Genomic DNA, 16,110 nt, shown 5'->3' with positions numbered 1-16,110 from the left:
AGAGAAAACCTAAAACTGGTGGGTGAACAAAGTAGTAGCAGAATCCTAGCAACAGTTAAACCTACAGAAGAAGCTTAGTGTAACCTTTTTGTTTCTTCTTACTAATAAAAACAAACAGCTGGTAGGTATTTTTTTCCTCAAACTGCATATGAATTTAGTTATGTAGAAGCTGGAAAAGTAGGCATGTTAGACTGTTCCTAGTGGACATGCTTTAACCAACCTTGACTGCTTTAAAGGATTCCTAAAAATCATAATTTTGAAAGAGCATTTGTCTTTGAAAAAAAATGAGGTAGACAAAACATTCTTCAGAGAGAGCATTTGTAGAACTGGAATCTGGATGACTTGCTGACACAATTGTCCTCACTCTTCTTCCCAATTGAATTTTAATTCAGTAATCAGAGAGATTTTACAAACCTAATCATTTGCTTTGATCCTGTGAATACATTCTCCTTGAATAAAGAAGAAATCAATAGGAGAAAACAAGTGGTGAGAGGAAGAAAAATCATTTTTTATGTTCTAAAATTGTAGCTGTCCGTTGACAAATGATAGCATATTCTACAATTAGCTTATAGCATAGCTCAAGGTGAAAGATGCAGAAAAGACTGATCAGGTTCTCTCAGAGGAACACATCTATGTCTAATGATGGGTATGATTCAAGTTCACTTTGCCCTCCACCACCTTGCCAGCAATTTCTTAAATTTAGTTAGTGGCTTAAAAACAACTTTCTATTTGCCATTGGAATGGACAAATTAATCAGTGCCATTAAGCTGCACTCCAAATATCTAGAAAGTGTGTTCCCTACTACTAACAGTATCTTTTTGCCTCATATTTGGAATTCTGTTGTTTGGTGTATGCATTATATCTACAATTATTAGCTGATTTATTTGATTTAATGAAAGAACTTCATCTTTTAATTGCATAGGAAATGCCTGAGATTTTGGTAAAGAAGACACATTTTTAATTCATCTGAATTTGTTCATAGTATGTCTGTATATTTACTTTTTTGGGATAAACATGTTGCAATGCTGATTGAAAGCACTGATTCCAAAAGCTGAACTGCTTGGCTTACTGTTTGACTACTCTGTGTCCATATGGACAGTACATACAAACCTATTCTATATCTCTTAAAAGTATATGACAGGTTTCCAATAGAAGTCCAGTTTGAGCCCTGAAATTCATTGATATTTCTGAAAATGATTCAGTATTTCAAGAATCACACTGTATTACTGAATGCTCTATCCTTCCCCAAAAGTTTCTTTTCAGCTTTTACTTATTTATGTTAGGGTTGTCCTCAAATACATCATATACAAGAAAGTTAGGACTTGCTGTCCCAAAGGGAGAAGACTGGTAGTAACATTCATGAGGGCAATAATTTGCTTTTTTAACCTGCTATCTGACCTATTCTAATTTATTAACCTCTTATTGAAGCTGAACGGAACAGTTGGCAGCATGCAGCACTTTTTACATTCAGCATCATCAGTAATGTTAAATTTGTAAGGGGAAAACTTAACTGGAGTGAGTAAGGAGCAACACACAGAAGCTTCAAATCCTTTTCTTTACCTCTTACATTTCATCAGATTGTTTTCATTCACATATGATTTCATGTCATTATAATTTCCACAGAGTGTAATGCATTTTTCACATCGTATTTTCATTAAGTATTGCATTTGCTTCCTTTGCCTGAGCTACTTTGTTGTCTGTGCTAAGTTCTTTATATAAGAACCTTCACTCCAGCCTTTCGCTTTTGCCTTTTTGCACCAAGTTCCTGCCAATTTATATCAAGGCTGTAGTGTCACACTACTCCAGACAGGTTCCTCTACTGACCCGGTGTGGAATGACCACAAGGGGAGGCATAGGTCAGTCCTTGACTTCAGGCAGTGATAGACAGCAGTATGGGAGTATCATGCCTTGTGTGTAAGCAGGTAGTAGCAGCTATAAGCAATGACACTGCAAAGTTTTACTGACTGGTGTTGAATCCCAGGTTTGTTGGATAAGTCTACAGAAAATACAGTGCATGTATTAGTGTATAGTACAGTATGCTGCTAGTATGTATAGTACAGTGCATGCTGCTCACTTAGAGGATATTTCAGTGATACCTTTCCTAACCCAGTCTCTGACAGGACTTTCTAAAAGTGAATGGGGTCATATTCCGATTTCTTTCTTTTCAAAATAAAATCAAATGATAATTTCTCCATTCTATGATTTGGAAAAAAGAACTTGCAGGATTTTTAAAAATGCTTCTCCATTATCTTATGTCCTTTCCAGAATCTTGCTGTTCAAAGAAAAACTGCGGATGTTTTTGCTTTCACTGTTTTTCTTACAGGGGTCACGTGCTTCTTTTAATTACAGCCCTATTCCCTGCTGAGTCCTGTGCAAGTCCAGAGCAGTGTTTTACTCACTACATCTAGACTGAGACAAAAGCTAATCTTCTGTGTCAGAGGTTTACTGTACTGGATTTATTAACACCTTCATGATCTTCCCTAATCCTTTAAAATTCTTCAGGTGAAATACATCCTAAGTGAAGTCAGCCATAATAAATTCTAAAATCACAGGGTAATTTTGTGACAGGTGACAAATTCTGTGCTATAATATTACACAACAGAGATGTAACTACAAAGGAGAGAAAAAAAAAAAAAAAGCATTTGCAAAAACTCATTGGCACAATAATTATCCATTAAAAATGACTAATTGATAACTCAAGTACAGGCTACAAAGAAAGAATCCCAAGGATAAGGAATCGAAACAGGAAAAAACAGTGCTTTGTGTCGTATAGTCATCGATCAATCTGTGCTATTTAGTGCATGTGCTCCAAACTGTTACCTATTTTATAGCATTATAGAATGGTTGGGTTTGGAAGGACCTTAAATTTCTCTTCCTTTTATGTTATATTTCATTAACTCTACAAAATAAGTGTAGAAGAAATATATGTCAAGAAATTGATTCCTTCACTTATGTTTATGTGGTGTAATTGATTTAATAAGCAGGAATGACAAAAAGTATTAATGAAAACAGAGATCACATTGAAACATCCAAGGGAAGAATATGGTTGGTACTTCAGTTGCAAAGGAGCAAAACATTCACTCTGGTAGTTCATTCTTATGCACTTTTTAAAGTGAGTCTCAAACTGTTCTTGTATGTAGTGAGACTTGCCTGTTTCAACAGCAGGGACTGCGTAGGCACATGAGTCCTGTGTTTATTGCTGTACTAAGCAATAGATTAGTAGAAGCTGATACAATATTAACTTCCTTTAATTACAGTGTTCTTGTTGACTGTTTGCTCTACAGTGAATATTTAGTTGCGCAGTCTCTGAGAGCCCTGGTGTTTGCAGTATGATTGTGAATAGACGGCTATGCAGATCATTTTCAGGCATGAGTGGTGAGTAATAAGCCTTCAGAAGTGCTTAGAGAAGAATTTGACTGTTTCAAAACATTGGAGCAAATGCTTAAATTGGTTCATAAATTCTGTTTCCATATCATCTTGTTCCAACATTTGATAAGAATTTAGATTCAGACCACAGATAATTTACAAGATAAAACATCACTTAAGTGTATTACAAAATCCAGGAACAATCAAAGATGTGAGGAGGGCACAGGTGAAAATGCAGGTGGAAATCTATGGGTGTGATGAATTGTGAAGTTAGCGTCTTGGCAGGTGGCAGTCTACCAATGCCCAGTTAAATCTCAAGAGAATTTTAAGGGTAGAAGTGGTAAATATTTGGTGAAATGCAAATTTCAGGCAGTGAAAGCTACTGTAGGTGGGAAATGCTTGGAGCTGGTAACATATTCCAAAGCAGATGTTGTGCTTAGGACATCCCATCACAATAATTATCAGTGTTAATCAGGTGGCTATGCAATGAAATTCTTCAACTATATGTATTGAAATGCTTCAACTATTTCATCTTGTGGACAAATTTATTTTTATGTTTTATCCTAGACAGATTTTGTTTATTTATTTATGTTTTATCCTATTGTATTGTTCTGCAAAGTTAAAGCACTATTGTATTGAGGCTAGAAGATCTGTTTGTGACTGAAAGGATGTGCTAATGTTGTGGCTGATTTTTGAATAAGCTCTGTGGCATAGAACCTATAACAGAGTCAGGTCTGACAGAGCTGTGACTATCTGAGAATGCTGCTTGCAAATGCTAGGTGTAGAATTAGTGTGTGATGTACAGCTGAAGCTACTTGCTCTGCAGCAGAGTTCTTTTATACTGTTCTGCTTATCTTTAAACAAAAAGTATTTCAAAACCATTAACTGAAAGCATTAGGTTTCTTGCAGAACATTTCAGTTCAGTAACCTTAAACTGATATCTTCATGTTAAAATTCCAACAAGGAAAATACTTAGGTCATTCTGAAAGTAATGCCTCCTGTTTAATTCCATGGAAACCACAGGTGCAAAGAGCACAATAGCACTATACTTGATGGTATAGCACATTCTCAGCTACAGTATACTATTTGTCAACATAGTCACCACCATTAACTATGCATTTTTGGCAGCACTGAACAAGAGCCTACATGCTGCACTTGTAAAAATCAGACCACTCCTGAAACACAACGGCCACCATCTCAGCATTTTTCTCTGACATCGTGGGCCAACATAACAAAATAGGAGGCATTACTTTCAGAACAGCCCTCACATTTTCTGGTCTCCAAGAGTTTGGATTTTTTCACTGTCTTATATAGATGAAACCATCATTTGTATACAATATCCCAACTTAAAAAAATACCTTATATCTATATTTCCAGAAGTCTCCCAGCAGGGGCATGTTAGTAGGAGATGACAGGAAAGCATATTCTATTACATTATACAATACATTTTTTAAAGCCACAAAATAGCACAAGATTTGCTTTTACATATTCATTGCTGATTATTATTGTCTCAGTGGGTAATTATTCTCACAGGGTTCATTTAACCCCTTAATTCTGTTCTTGTACATGTTACATAGTTGGCAGAGAAGGCTGCGGTACAAGACCTGAGTGGTTAATTGACTTTTATTGAAGTACTTAATAGCTTGCTCTTGTCTTCATCCTGAAACACTACTGATCCACTGTAAACTAAGATCTATTGGGACTGTGTTTTTAAAGATGTTTACTTTCCCTCTAACCTAAATTTTATTTCTGTTGTTTCTTCCTTTTATCCCAAGATACTGTGGTGATAAAAAGGATAAGGCCATTGCTACTGAGTCTCTTTTTCTTAAGAGGAACATATTAAATCATCTGGCCTATTAAAGGGCAGATGTTGCTTGTTTTGTTTTGCTTGTTTTTACATATAATTTACATACAATTCAGTTCATGGAGCAGAAACTGCTAATTCACTAGGTAGCTACATTTTGCTTGGCTTATTTAAACTGCTGTGAAGAGATCTGAGGTCTTTTTAAAAGATCAAATCTTATTTCAATTAATTCTAATGGTTTGCTACCTGTAGTATTTCACCATTATCACCACTCAGTGTGTTTGAGCTCTGTTAAAGATTTAAATGAAAGCTTTATGGAATGCACTTTTTTAGAATTCAGAGGATTTTATGGATTGTTTTTCATAACATCTGCTACTTACAGGAAAATAAAAGCCTTAAAAAGCTCATTTAATGTGTATTTAATGCTTGTGATACAATTTTATATTAAATAAGATTTGTTTTAGTTTAGCAGTTGTGTTTGTGTAGCTGTAGGAAAGATCTGTTTGCCCTATAAACTCAGGTCTGAGGTTTATAACTGGGCTATTAAAACTTTCATTACAAGGAAGGATTTCTCAACCTGTTCTTCTGGAATAAGAGTACAAAATAGACATTTTAATACTATTGAATAGTTATTGGTTACAGAAAAGCATTAATTAAAGAAATAACATAGAGGCCTTTCTATTTTCCTGCAGTATGCTTTGTAATTATGTCTTTTTCCTCTGAACCCAAAACTTGACTCGAATTTGAGACATCCATAAGAGATATTTTGAAAGGCATTCTAAAGGCAGAGAAATCAACCTTAATCCCCTTTTTATCATTATTTTTAACCACAGGAAACTCTCATGGTTCAGATTTGTCTTGACATTGAACGGGGCAGGTGTGTCCACATAAGGTGCAACAGAGAGGATTTGCATGCTGGCTTGCTGAAGTGACAGAATTGTGCAAAATAACTGCAGTGGTCTGGCAAGCTTCAGGAAGCAGGTGGGTCTGAGTTACTTGTCTCCAAAATTATGATACTGAAAATGCATGTTTGCCTGCTGCCTAATTGAGGACCTATATACACTTCTTTTTCATCACATTATTATTCCCCAAGCTCCTCTTCTGTACACCTTGACATATCCGCAACTGTCTGGAGCTGGGTGGGGTAGCCTATGACTGATCACATTCGAGATTGGGAAATTCTATGTGTATATGTGAATACAATATGCTGTGAACAGAATTTGCGTGTGCATATAGGGAGGCATAAATTTACATACTGGAGATGTTGATACTGTCTTTTGCTAGATACAGGAAACAGAGTTCATTAGATTTAGACAGCCATTTCTTTTTATTTCTTCACTTGCATTCTTAAATGCTATCAATAGTTAATAAGTATGATAGATTATGATATATCGTCATAATAATCAGCAAAAATCTTTTTTTTTTTTTTTTCATAAACGTTTTTATCAGTAAAAAGATTGTTCAAACTGAAGCATGTAGGAAATCATGAAAATTTCATCAGGGAACTTGTTCAGAATGGATACAAGTCAGGTGAAGAGACCAGAATGGTCAACAATCTGATAATTAGAAAACTTACCTGAGAGCATTTGAAGTACTGATTAGAATCTAACCCTGCAGAGCACAAGGATGTGGCTGAACAAAGAGGCAGTAGCTATTCTGAGATGGTTTTCTATCTCAAAAACAAGGAATTACAACAAGATAATTGGGAGCAGTCAACAAGGACTTGAGAATGGTAAATCATACTGTACCAGCCTGGAAACTACTCATCTAAAAAGGCAATGGTGGAAAAGGGATTAGTAGTGGGTATGCCATAACTTGACTCGAGAAAGGCTTTTTGCGTTGTCTTCTTTTTCACATTTGGAAAATAAAGTTCGGGGTGAATGATTGGGTAGTTTAAGGATCTGTAAATTAGCTAGACCACCAGGCCAAAGGGGTCAACCAGTGCTTTATTGTGAGAGTATGCAGCGGTAAATACTAAAGCTGTTCACCTGAAGTATCTGAATTGGTCGTCTGGATGATAGGGAAGTGGTGGATTCACCATTCTTGGAAGTATTTAAGATATGTGTGGACATGGTGCTTAGGTTTATTGGTGGTGTTGGTTGTGTTAATTTGATGTCTGGACTTGATCTTAAGGGTGTTTCCAGCCTAAGTGATCCTATGAAGCAAGTGAATACACAGTTGGCCAAATTGCAGATGATCCTAAATTGCAGATGTGTTCTGGCAAAAGATAGAACATCAGTGCAAAGGGATACAGAAAAGCTTGAGAATCTGGCCAACATAAACTTCATAAAGATCAACAAAATGAAGATCAAAGTTTGTAGTGGGATGGAAAAACATTATGCCTTGGTAAAGACTGGGATCCAACTGACTAAGAAACAGCCAGCCCTGCTGGAAACTTGGAGTTACAAGGGATGCAAGACTGAATGTGAGCAAGCAGTGCCCTCTTACTGTGAATAAGGCAAATCACATACTGGGCTATATTACATGTCATCTTGTTACTGTTGTGGCTGCACCTCAAATATCACATCTGATTTGGGGCCCTTCAGGTCAAGGGAAATGTTGGCAAACTGGAGAGGACTCATCAGAGGATTGTCAAGATATTTAGGGACCTGGGATATCAGCCCTCTGTAAAGGGATTGTGGTAAATGCATTTGCTTTATCTGGCACCGATCCTAATAGCAGCCTACAGCCATAGGCTGTGGAAGAATTGCAGAGATGACAGAGGCAATCTCTTCCCAATCAATGACATAACAAGGAGCAATAGCTATGAATAGCGGCTTGGGAGGTTTGAACGAAGCCTTCATATCAAGGCTGCCAATGCAGATTGTGAGTGTGCTTTTCATTCTCTCACATTTCACAATCATTTATTTTAATATCATTAACACTTCCTGTCATTTCAGTTGCTTTTAGCACACAATGAGTTTAAACCAGGTGAAAATTTCCACAGTCAATTACTCACTCCTTCAGATATCTCTTGTCATGTCAGTGTATTTAAGTCTCTTAGGGGAACACTCAGATCTTTTTTTGCATGGTGAAATGAATGGAAGGTAAAACATCAACTTGGAATTCCCCAGGAAGAGAATTTCAGTCAGCTTTTGTAACAGGTTTTAAGCAGATTCAAACAGGTTTTTAATTTATAGATTTATAGCACATGCAACGCGTCTGCATTCACCCCCAGTAGACACGAACAGTTCTGTCTGAGGTATTAAAGTCTGTTGGGTTAATGATCAACTGATTAAAAATTCTCAATAGGCTTTGGCATAATAGACTATCATGTTCTATTAAGTAAACCATACAAGATTATTTAAAATTGTAATTCTGATTAAGAAGAGCTATTTTTCCTCAAATATAACAGAGAGATCTGGAAAATAAATTGCTAATAGAATTGCCAGAATAATTTACTGTTGCATGACATGAAAGTGGCTTAAATCTCTGCTGGCAGATGAGCGCACACAGTAATGGTTCAAAGTGATCATTACTACTTAATTGTGACACTTTCTGCTGGAGGAGGTAGTTATAATTTTCCAAAATGATACACTTACATTTCCTCAACTCCTTCTCTTCTTCCTCTTAATGGCATATTTCAAGTGACAAGACTCATGCTGCATTGAAAATTATTCTTATCGGTGAGTGAATTAGTAGAATGACTACAAAATAGTTGTTTAAACTGAACTAAAATAATGAAAAGCGTTTTGAAGCAGTTATCAATTTTACCATCATTGACTTGAAAACTAATAGCACATTATTACTAATCAAATCATTTATATCTTATTGATTTACTTGCTGGTAGCAGTCTCTGACATGGTGTTTCATATCCCATTTCTAATGTTTGGTTCTATTACACTACATATGCATTATTTTCCTCTTGTGGCATGCATTAGAAAAAAAATAAGTTTTATTACTGATTTTTCTTAATTTCCCAGTTAACCTTTCTCAGCAAAAACACCTGTAGACTCAGAGAGCTCTAAAAGTAATACTAGACTTTACTGGGTGTAGGAGTTGCCAGTAAAGTCCTGCAATGGAATGAGACTCGGTGGAAATGGGCAAGGGAGATGCCCAGAGTAATTCTGAGAATTCAGAGAAATTCTGTGCTTTGTTATTAGTCTTCCTTACTGTCACAGGTTTTTTTTCCCTTACATCAGTATAATTAGTGGGAATATATGTCAAGTATGTTTGTGAGAGCAGGTTGCTTCTTGATGTTTCAGTAGTGGTTTCTGGTGGCTGTTTTTCTTTGGTCTCATACTGGGCTTTGTTTTCCTTGTTTTCATTGTGTTTTTTTTCTCCTTTTTCAAGTGTCCTTCAGTGATACACAGTCTGCAGTGCAACCTCCCTGACTTCTGGTCAGGATGGGATGACTTATCTCTATTCTTCCTTACCAGTTATGTTACCATTTGATCACTAATACCAAACATTTTCAGTGGCATATTAGGTCAAATCATAAGAGGTGGGCTTCTTTTGACACTAATGCATAGAAAATGCCTTTCCTGTGGGATCACTGTAGCAGTTGCAGCATTATAACATCTTCTTTTAGATCAAGTATGCAATATTGTCCATGTCTCTATAAGATCTTCAGTGAAACATGACTCTAAACCTGATTTTTCTGACCAGTGTTTCTTACTTATTTTTGCTCATGAAGTCCCAGTCTATCAGGAGATGGTAGAAATGCTACACAAGATTTTGTTCTTGTTCCTGGGATTAGAGATTATAATTTGTCAACTGACATTGTACCTTACCACTAAAAATTAATTTTTATGTACAGAAGCAGCTAGTTGTTATATTCAAAAGAGGAACTCCACTAATCTGTGATAGATCAAGCCTAGGTCAGGCTGTCTAAAACACTCTTCAGTTTTGTATCAAGTTAATAATTGTTGAAATACCTTGAAAAATGCACCTCACCTTTAGGTTTTGTAGAACAATACTTTTACTGATTTTTTTTTCCTTTTTCTATTCAGTGCTACAGTTGTAGATTGAAAGTACATAGGTTTCTCTGAAAGTAATGCCTCTTATTTATTTCCTTAGGAGCTGGAACAGATACAAAGAGCATAATTAAGACTGTTTGATAGAGCAAATAGTTTGGTCTCTATAAACATTCAACAAGCATTGATGAATGTCAGTGGGTTCCATTTTTTTTCTGCACGGAAGAATTCAGTGACACACCTTTGCTTCATACTCACTTCCATGTCAGAGGCCATTCTGTCTGACTGCCCCTCTGCTGCCATCTGTTACACAGCAACAAAATCTAATGGAGTATTGGTGGGAAGGTTCAACATTTACTGCCATACCACCAACATTTTCCTCTGGCATTGTGGGCCAACATAATAAAATAGGAGGCATTGCTTTTGAAGCATCCCTCGTAGTAGTAACTGAAGCAATATATAGAAAAATCAAGAAATGCTATTTCAGGGTTATAAGAGAACTGCAGTGCAAATAAGATGGCATTTGGCCCACAGGCATTGCCAATAATTAAAGGAGTTACTGAGACGGTGGGCTAATTTAACATGTCAGGGAAGTACTGGCAATTGCATTTGAAAGGGCATAATGTGTTGTTTTAAAGTTATATACAGAATAGAAACAGTGAATGTTAGATGATCTTGATAGCGTGCTATAGCTTAGAAGCAAAAACAAAGAGAGTTAAAATTAATTTACTTGATATAAGAGATCTAGAAGAAATGATTTCGTTCTTTTATAAAAACTACAGAGAAAAAGATTTAGAATTGTAGAACTGAGAAAGAAAATTACTCTGGGAAAAATCAATAAGGCTTTGCACAAGGGAGAAAGGGATACTCGGCATGAGTGAAGGGTTAGTAGAAATAAACCTTCAGTGTGAAACTCAATCCTCTGCTAAGTACCAACACAGACATCACACGAACCAATTAAGGACCATTTAAGAGTGATGTACCTTTTCATTAAGTGTCTCTTAAATGTAAAACTTGACTAGGTCCCATCAGTCAAATATTCACTTAAAGGTGACCATTAAAGGCAGAGGAAAAGCTTTCCTTTAAACTACTTTTTCTTTTGATCAGGAAAAAACTAGCTGAGAAGTTTAAAAACAGTCTATAGTAACAGGAGATGAAAAAGGTAGTCTGTGATTTTACAAGTACCTAGTTAATTTAGAATTTGGCATTGAATTTTGCCTTGCAAGACTGAAGTGCCTCATAGAACAGTTTGTGACTTGTAAGAAAGGGTAATAATTGCTTAATTGTTAATTATCTATTCCATATTTCTATGTCATTTCATTCCATTAAATTTAATGTTTATACATGTATGGTGTTGAAGGCCTTGCATACAGATAGTAGTGGAATATCAGTGAACCAGCAGTGACACAAAATATTGTTAATTTCATCAGTATTATTTTAATTCCATCTATTTGCAACATAACAATAGAAAACTGGATCACACTTGGAGATGCATTTTTACAGATCCTAAATTATGACCAGGTAAAATGATTTCTAGAGGAACAAAACCCCATGAAAACAATATTGTGTCTTTGTGGTGTATTCTTAAACAATAGCAACAAAACAACAACAAATCCAACCCACCCAAAAACAACACCAAAAAACAAAGAAGAGGCCAAGTTTCTAGCAAATCAGTATAATAACCAGCAGGATAGAATTCCTCATGTATTATAGTTCTTTCATGACACCATGTTGATATGACAGACACATTTCAAGAGCTGTGTTTTCCTTTCCAGTATAGCTGTTCCTAATTGTGATCAAGATAATTGGAATATAGAACAGCCTGTCTCTTAAATCTCATAACAGTGCAGCAAAGTGAGTGAGACTTACATTAAAAGCACTTAAAAGATATGAACTGTCTTTACCATTTCATGCCAGTGAGATTCTCATCTTTTAATGGTTTTGTTTGGGAGGAGTAGGAAGCAATTGAAAAACAGTCCAGTATTCAGAAGGGCAATAGGGAGGGGTGTTTTCTGCATTCCATATTTTAGTGAAAGAAATATCTCATGCAGTTGTGGCCAGTGAACTTAGGACAAATAAAAGGAAATACTTTATCTAGAGAATAGATCCATAGGTCCATGGAATTTTCAGTGGTACAGAAAACAGATAAGTTGCCCTTATGTAATAGGGCTGGGTAATTTATGTTTGCTATTTGTAGCTGTGATTGTACAGATGATCAAATTTCATGAGTCAGAGAAATATGATGAAGCAGGAACACTTCTATCTTTTTTTGTACTGTCATTTAGATGTTTTATGGTCATATAAAGTATAAGAGGAGCCCTGGAATAGTAGATGGACCCATTATGGCAAATTCTGTATTTCTTGTTATTTGAATATCCAATGCAGTATGCTCATTTCTGTCAAACTTCACTATATATTTCTATTTTAAGGGTTAGTTTGGACAAGCAAGGCTGATAAATGTTAGAGCCACAATGAAACTAAGGAGCAGAGCTAAGTGACCTAGTAAAAATATCTTAAGATGTTTTTTATACCTATGACATGTAATATATAGGGCTGTAGTTCCAACTGATTTCAGTGATTTTTTTGTGACGTACAGTACTTTAAATGAAAGTGAGATCAATCATTGCATGAAAAGGAATTTTCAGTTGAGATTTTTTCTGTCTCAGTGCTGTGTTACAGAGGCTGAAGCAGTGATTTCTCTTTTGTCACTTTTTGGTCAAGACATTCTCTTTAAAACATTCTGGAAGAGTTCTGTCACATTTATACTTCCTAACTGAAGGCATCATTTGCCACAGATTGTATTCAGTGTCACACTCTTTAAAAGGATTGCTCTTGGCATCACAGGCTAATGGTATTACAAATCCTGCCACAATATCAATAGTGAAGTAGTAAGAGAGTAAGAAATATTAGAATGGATCTCCATAGTCATATAGCTTGGCAAAGAATAATCTGGCTCTTCTTTTGGTCATACCACTGAAATGCTGTCATTCTCAACTCCCTTGATTTACAGTCTGATTGCAAGACCGCTGGAATCAATCTTCACCTGTCCAAGGGGAGCAGAGAATTCTCATTTAAGCACTCCACAGTGTACTAAGTAAGAAGAAACTTGAACTCAGTGTGTCAACAGTTCAGTGGCAGCCTCACTTGTTTCAGGTTTAGCAAGGAAGCAAATTCAAGCTAAAGATTATTTTGGGTCAGTTATAAAGGAAGATCATATAATCCAGGAACCTACACCTGGACTTTTGTACACCAAGTGTAATCTGTCAAAAAGCCACCTTAGAAAGCAATAAGCAATGTCGAATTTGCTCATATTAGACTACTGACTGCAGCCTGTCTGTCACACAGCTCTACTAGTTAATTAGATAAGTAATAACATTTCTGAAAACCAAGAGAATTTCCAAGACAGCAACAGTTTCAATTTTAGGAAATTCTGTGAACTTTCTAAATGGAAATCAGGAAAGCCCCCCCCTTTTTTTTACTGAAAATTATGTAATTATTCTATTATCATTAAGACATATTTTTCATTATTGCAAACAGATTATTCACGTTGTTAACATGAGGCGTTTCAGTCAGTTGGGGACACAAGTCGTTCAGCTGCAGCTTTTACCTCCTAATTCACTGTGCATGTAACAAACCCACGACCGTCTCACCAACTGATGCACTTTTTCACTCTGTTAACTCCATCGATTTCACTCATCTCACGGAGAGCACGTTGAGGAGGTGCGTATACCACTTCAAATGACATCATTATGCTCTCAGTAAAAACTAATGTTTTTAATGCAGCAAGCTTGACTATGTTTGCCAAAAGAACTGTACCAGATCTGGCTGGGATGGAGTTAACTTTCCCACAGTAGCCCATATAGTGCTGTGCTTTGCACTTGGAGCTAGAACAGCATTGATATTATACCACCTTGATGCCAGCTACAAGAATTCTAGTCTACTGCTGATATTACAGAAAATCAGTAGGAACAAGTAAGCATAGCTAAAATGGTGGAACCTGAATACATGCAGTCTGTCCAATAATTTCTGATTGATTAATCCTTAATTACCTGCTTTTTATTATAAGTTTCTTTAAGTGGACTGCATTACATCTTTACCAAACAAAAAATTAAGAGCAGTGATAGAAATATAACAGTTGCATTGTGCAAAAGCAATTAGTCTTTCTTCTCTAAAGCCATTAGAAAACCTAGTGACTCCCTGAGGTATACTTCAATATTCTCTGAATTTTCTTGTGTCATGCTTGATTGTGTATGCCACACACTTCTAAAGAACATGCACATTGGAAGCAATCACTCCTGTTGGGCTGCAATAATGCTTCATTTATCCTAGTGCAATAATGCTGCATAATAATAATATCCTAGGCTGCAATAATGCTTCATTTATCCTAGAAATGTTTGGGTGTATTGGACATTTAAAGTTCTAGATCCAACCACCTGCCATGGGCAGGGACATCTTCCTGTAGACCAGGTCCATCAAAGCCCATTGAACCTGGTCTTGAGTACTTTCAGGGATGAAGCATCCATAACTTCACTGGGCAATGTGTTCCAGTGTCTCAACACCCACATAGTGAAAAAATTGTTTCTTAAGTCTAAAATCTGCATCTACCCTCAATTTGCTGATAATCTGTGCAAGAACATCCAGATATAATACAGTCTTTCAGTGAAACACTTGTCATTCTTGTGAGAAGATTGTTATTTAGAAGGTAAGAAAAGACAAATTAGGTTGCTCATAGAAGTGGCTGAATTTCTCTGACAATTTTCTGTTTGTTGTTGTTTTTTTTTTTATCTGAAACTTTTAAAATCAGCCTGAGTGCCATTGAAATTTTTTGGAAACTTTCAGTCCAAATAGTTCCTGCTTTGTAAAGCTTTGAGAAACTGAAAATACAACTTTGTGACAGTGTAGTGGAAATGCTAAGTCAGGGCTTGGAGCAGTGATGGAGCACCTGGTGGAAAGGCAGGGCCAGCCTGTGGGAGCTCAGGTGCATGCAATGTACCTGAGTGTCTGGAAGGGGTAGAGCCAGGATGAACCCCTTCCCAGACCTCATTTAAGGGTTGGCAGTGGGGGGTGAGGGTATCTCACTCGAGATCCCTGCCAACCTTAGATCTTCCAAAGGTAAATGGTCTTTATTCCTTTGTTTCTGTATCCACGTTTTTTATCTGTTTGGTTTGGTTTTGGTTTGGTTTGTTTGGTTTTTTTTTAATGTTTCTGTATCCACAGCTGCTGTATTTGGGCTTGTTCTCATTTGCTGCAGCCTAGGGTTGTGCTGCCCTGCTACTATTGTTGTACTTTTTGTCCCCTATTAGTATTGAAGATGGGAATCACTACAAGATTTCAACATTTTGTTATTTCCTTTTCGGTTGTGCCTGATCATGTGTTGGATTAATTACATTATTTCACTGCAATAGATTGTCCTTGTTATCATGAGAATTAGTAACTGTGTCACTGATTATCTCTGTTTTTTCTTTTTGTCGTTGTTTTTTTTCCTTGTGCTTTCTATGTATTTACATAGATATTTTGAAATCAGTTATCTATATTTTATGTTCAAGTGTTAACAAGCTCTTGTAGGCAGAGCTAATGTATAAATGGAGGGCGGAGTGGGAATGACTCTTTTGTTACTATCAATACATTCTTTTCCTTAACTAGAGGAGGGGGTGAAGTACGTTCTTTTGATGTTAATTCTACTTAAAATTAATTTTTAGGGTAATAAATTAACATTAATAGAAAGTGTGAAAACTGAAGTTTCACTTTGACGCTGTACATTAAGATTTAATGATCTAGACTTATTTACACCTAAATGAGTTTTATAATGGTCTAATTAACAAAATATATCAGTTTGCCTCTTCAAATTAAGCCATTCTGGGAGCAGTATTTTGTCATTTCAAATGCTTAATAAAAGATGAAAGCCTTCCATTATTTTTAGTGAGTTCTACTCTAACAAGCTGTTTTATCTTAACACATCAGAAAATTCATATTCAAAATAATTCCAAATTGGGAGGAGTTAAATATAAATCCAGTTAAAATTCT

General features: G+C 36.1%; 1 long non-coding RNA gene across 5 annotated transcripts in view; it reads left to right on the top strand.

The window, feature by feature from the left end:
* LOC107319239 (uncharacterized) overlaps window positions 1–16,110 on the top strand; it is a 191,401-nt gene that overhangs the window by 152,223 nt on the left and 23,068 nt on the right. For 3 of the 5 annotated variants that reach the window (XR_001557698.3, XR_001557697.3, XR_014947503.1), the window contains 2 exons: window positions 3,285–3,375; window positions 6,004–6,151. This is a non-coding gene — a long non-coding RNA (uncharacterized LOC107319239). Of the gene's footprint in view, window positions 1–3,284; window positions 3,376–6,003; window positions 6,152–13,623; window positions 13,807–16,110 lie in introns of all 5 variants that reach the window. The other 2 variants (XR_001557696.3, XR_014947504.1) reach the window with 1 other exon arrangement.

The sequence above is a fragment of the Coturnix japonica genome, chromosome 6 (genome assembly GCF_054131305.1).
Source record: "Coturnix japonica strain WE chromosome 6, WE-NBRP24, whole genome shotgun sequence".
Classification (NCBI taxonomy): domain Eukaryota; kingdom Metazoa; phylum Chordata; class Aves; order Galliformes; family Phasianidae; genus Coturnix; species Coturnix japonica.
This window is presented reverse-complemented; position numbering and strand designations above follow the sequence as displayed.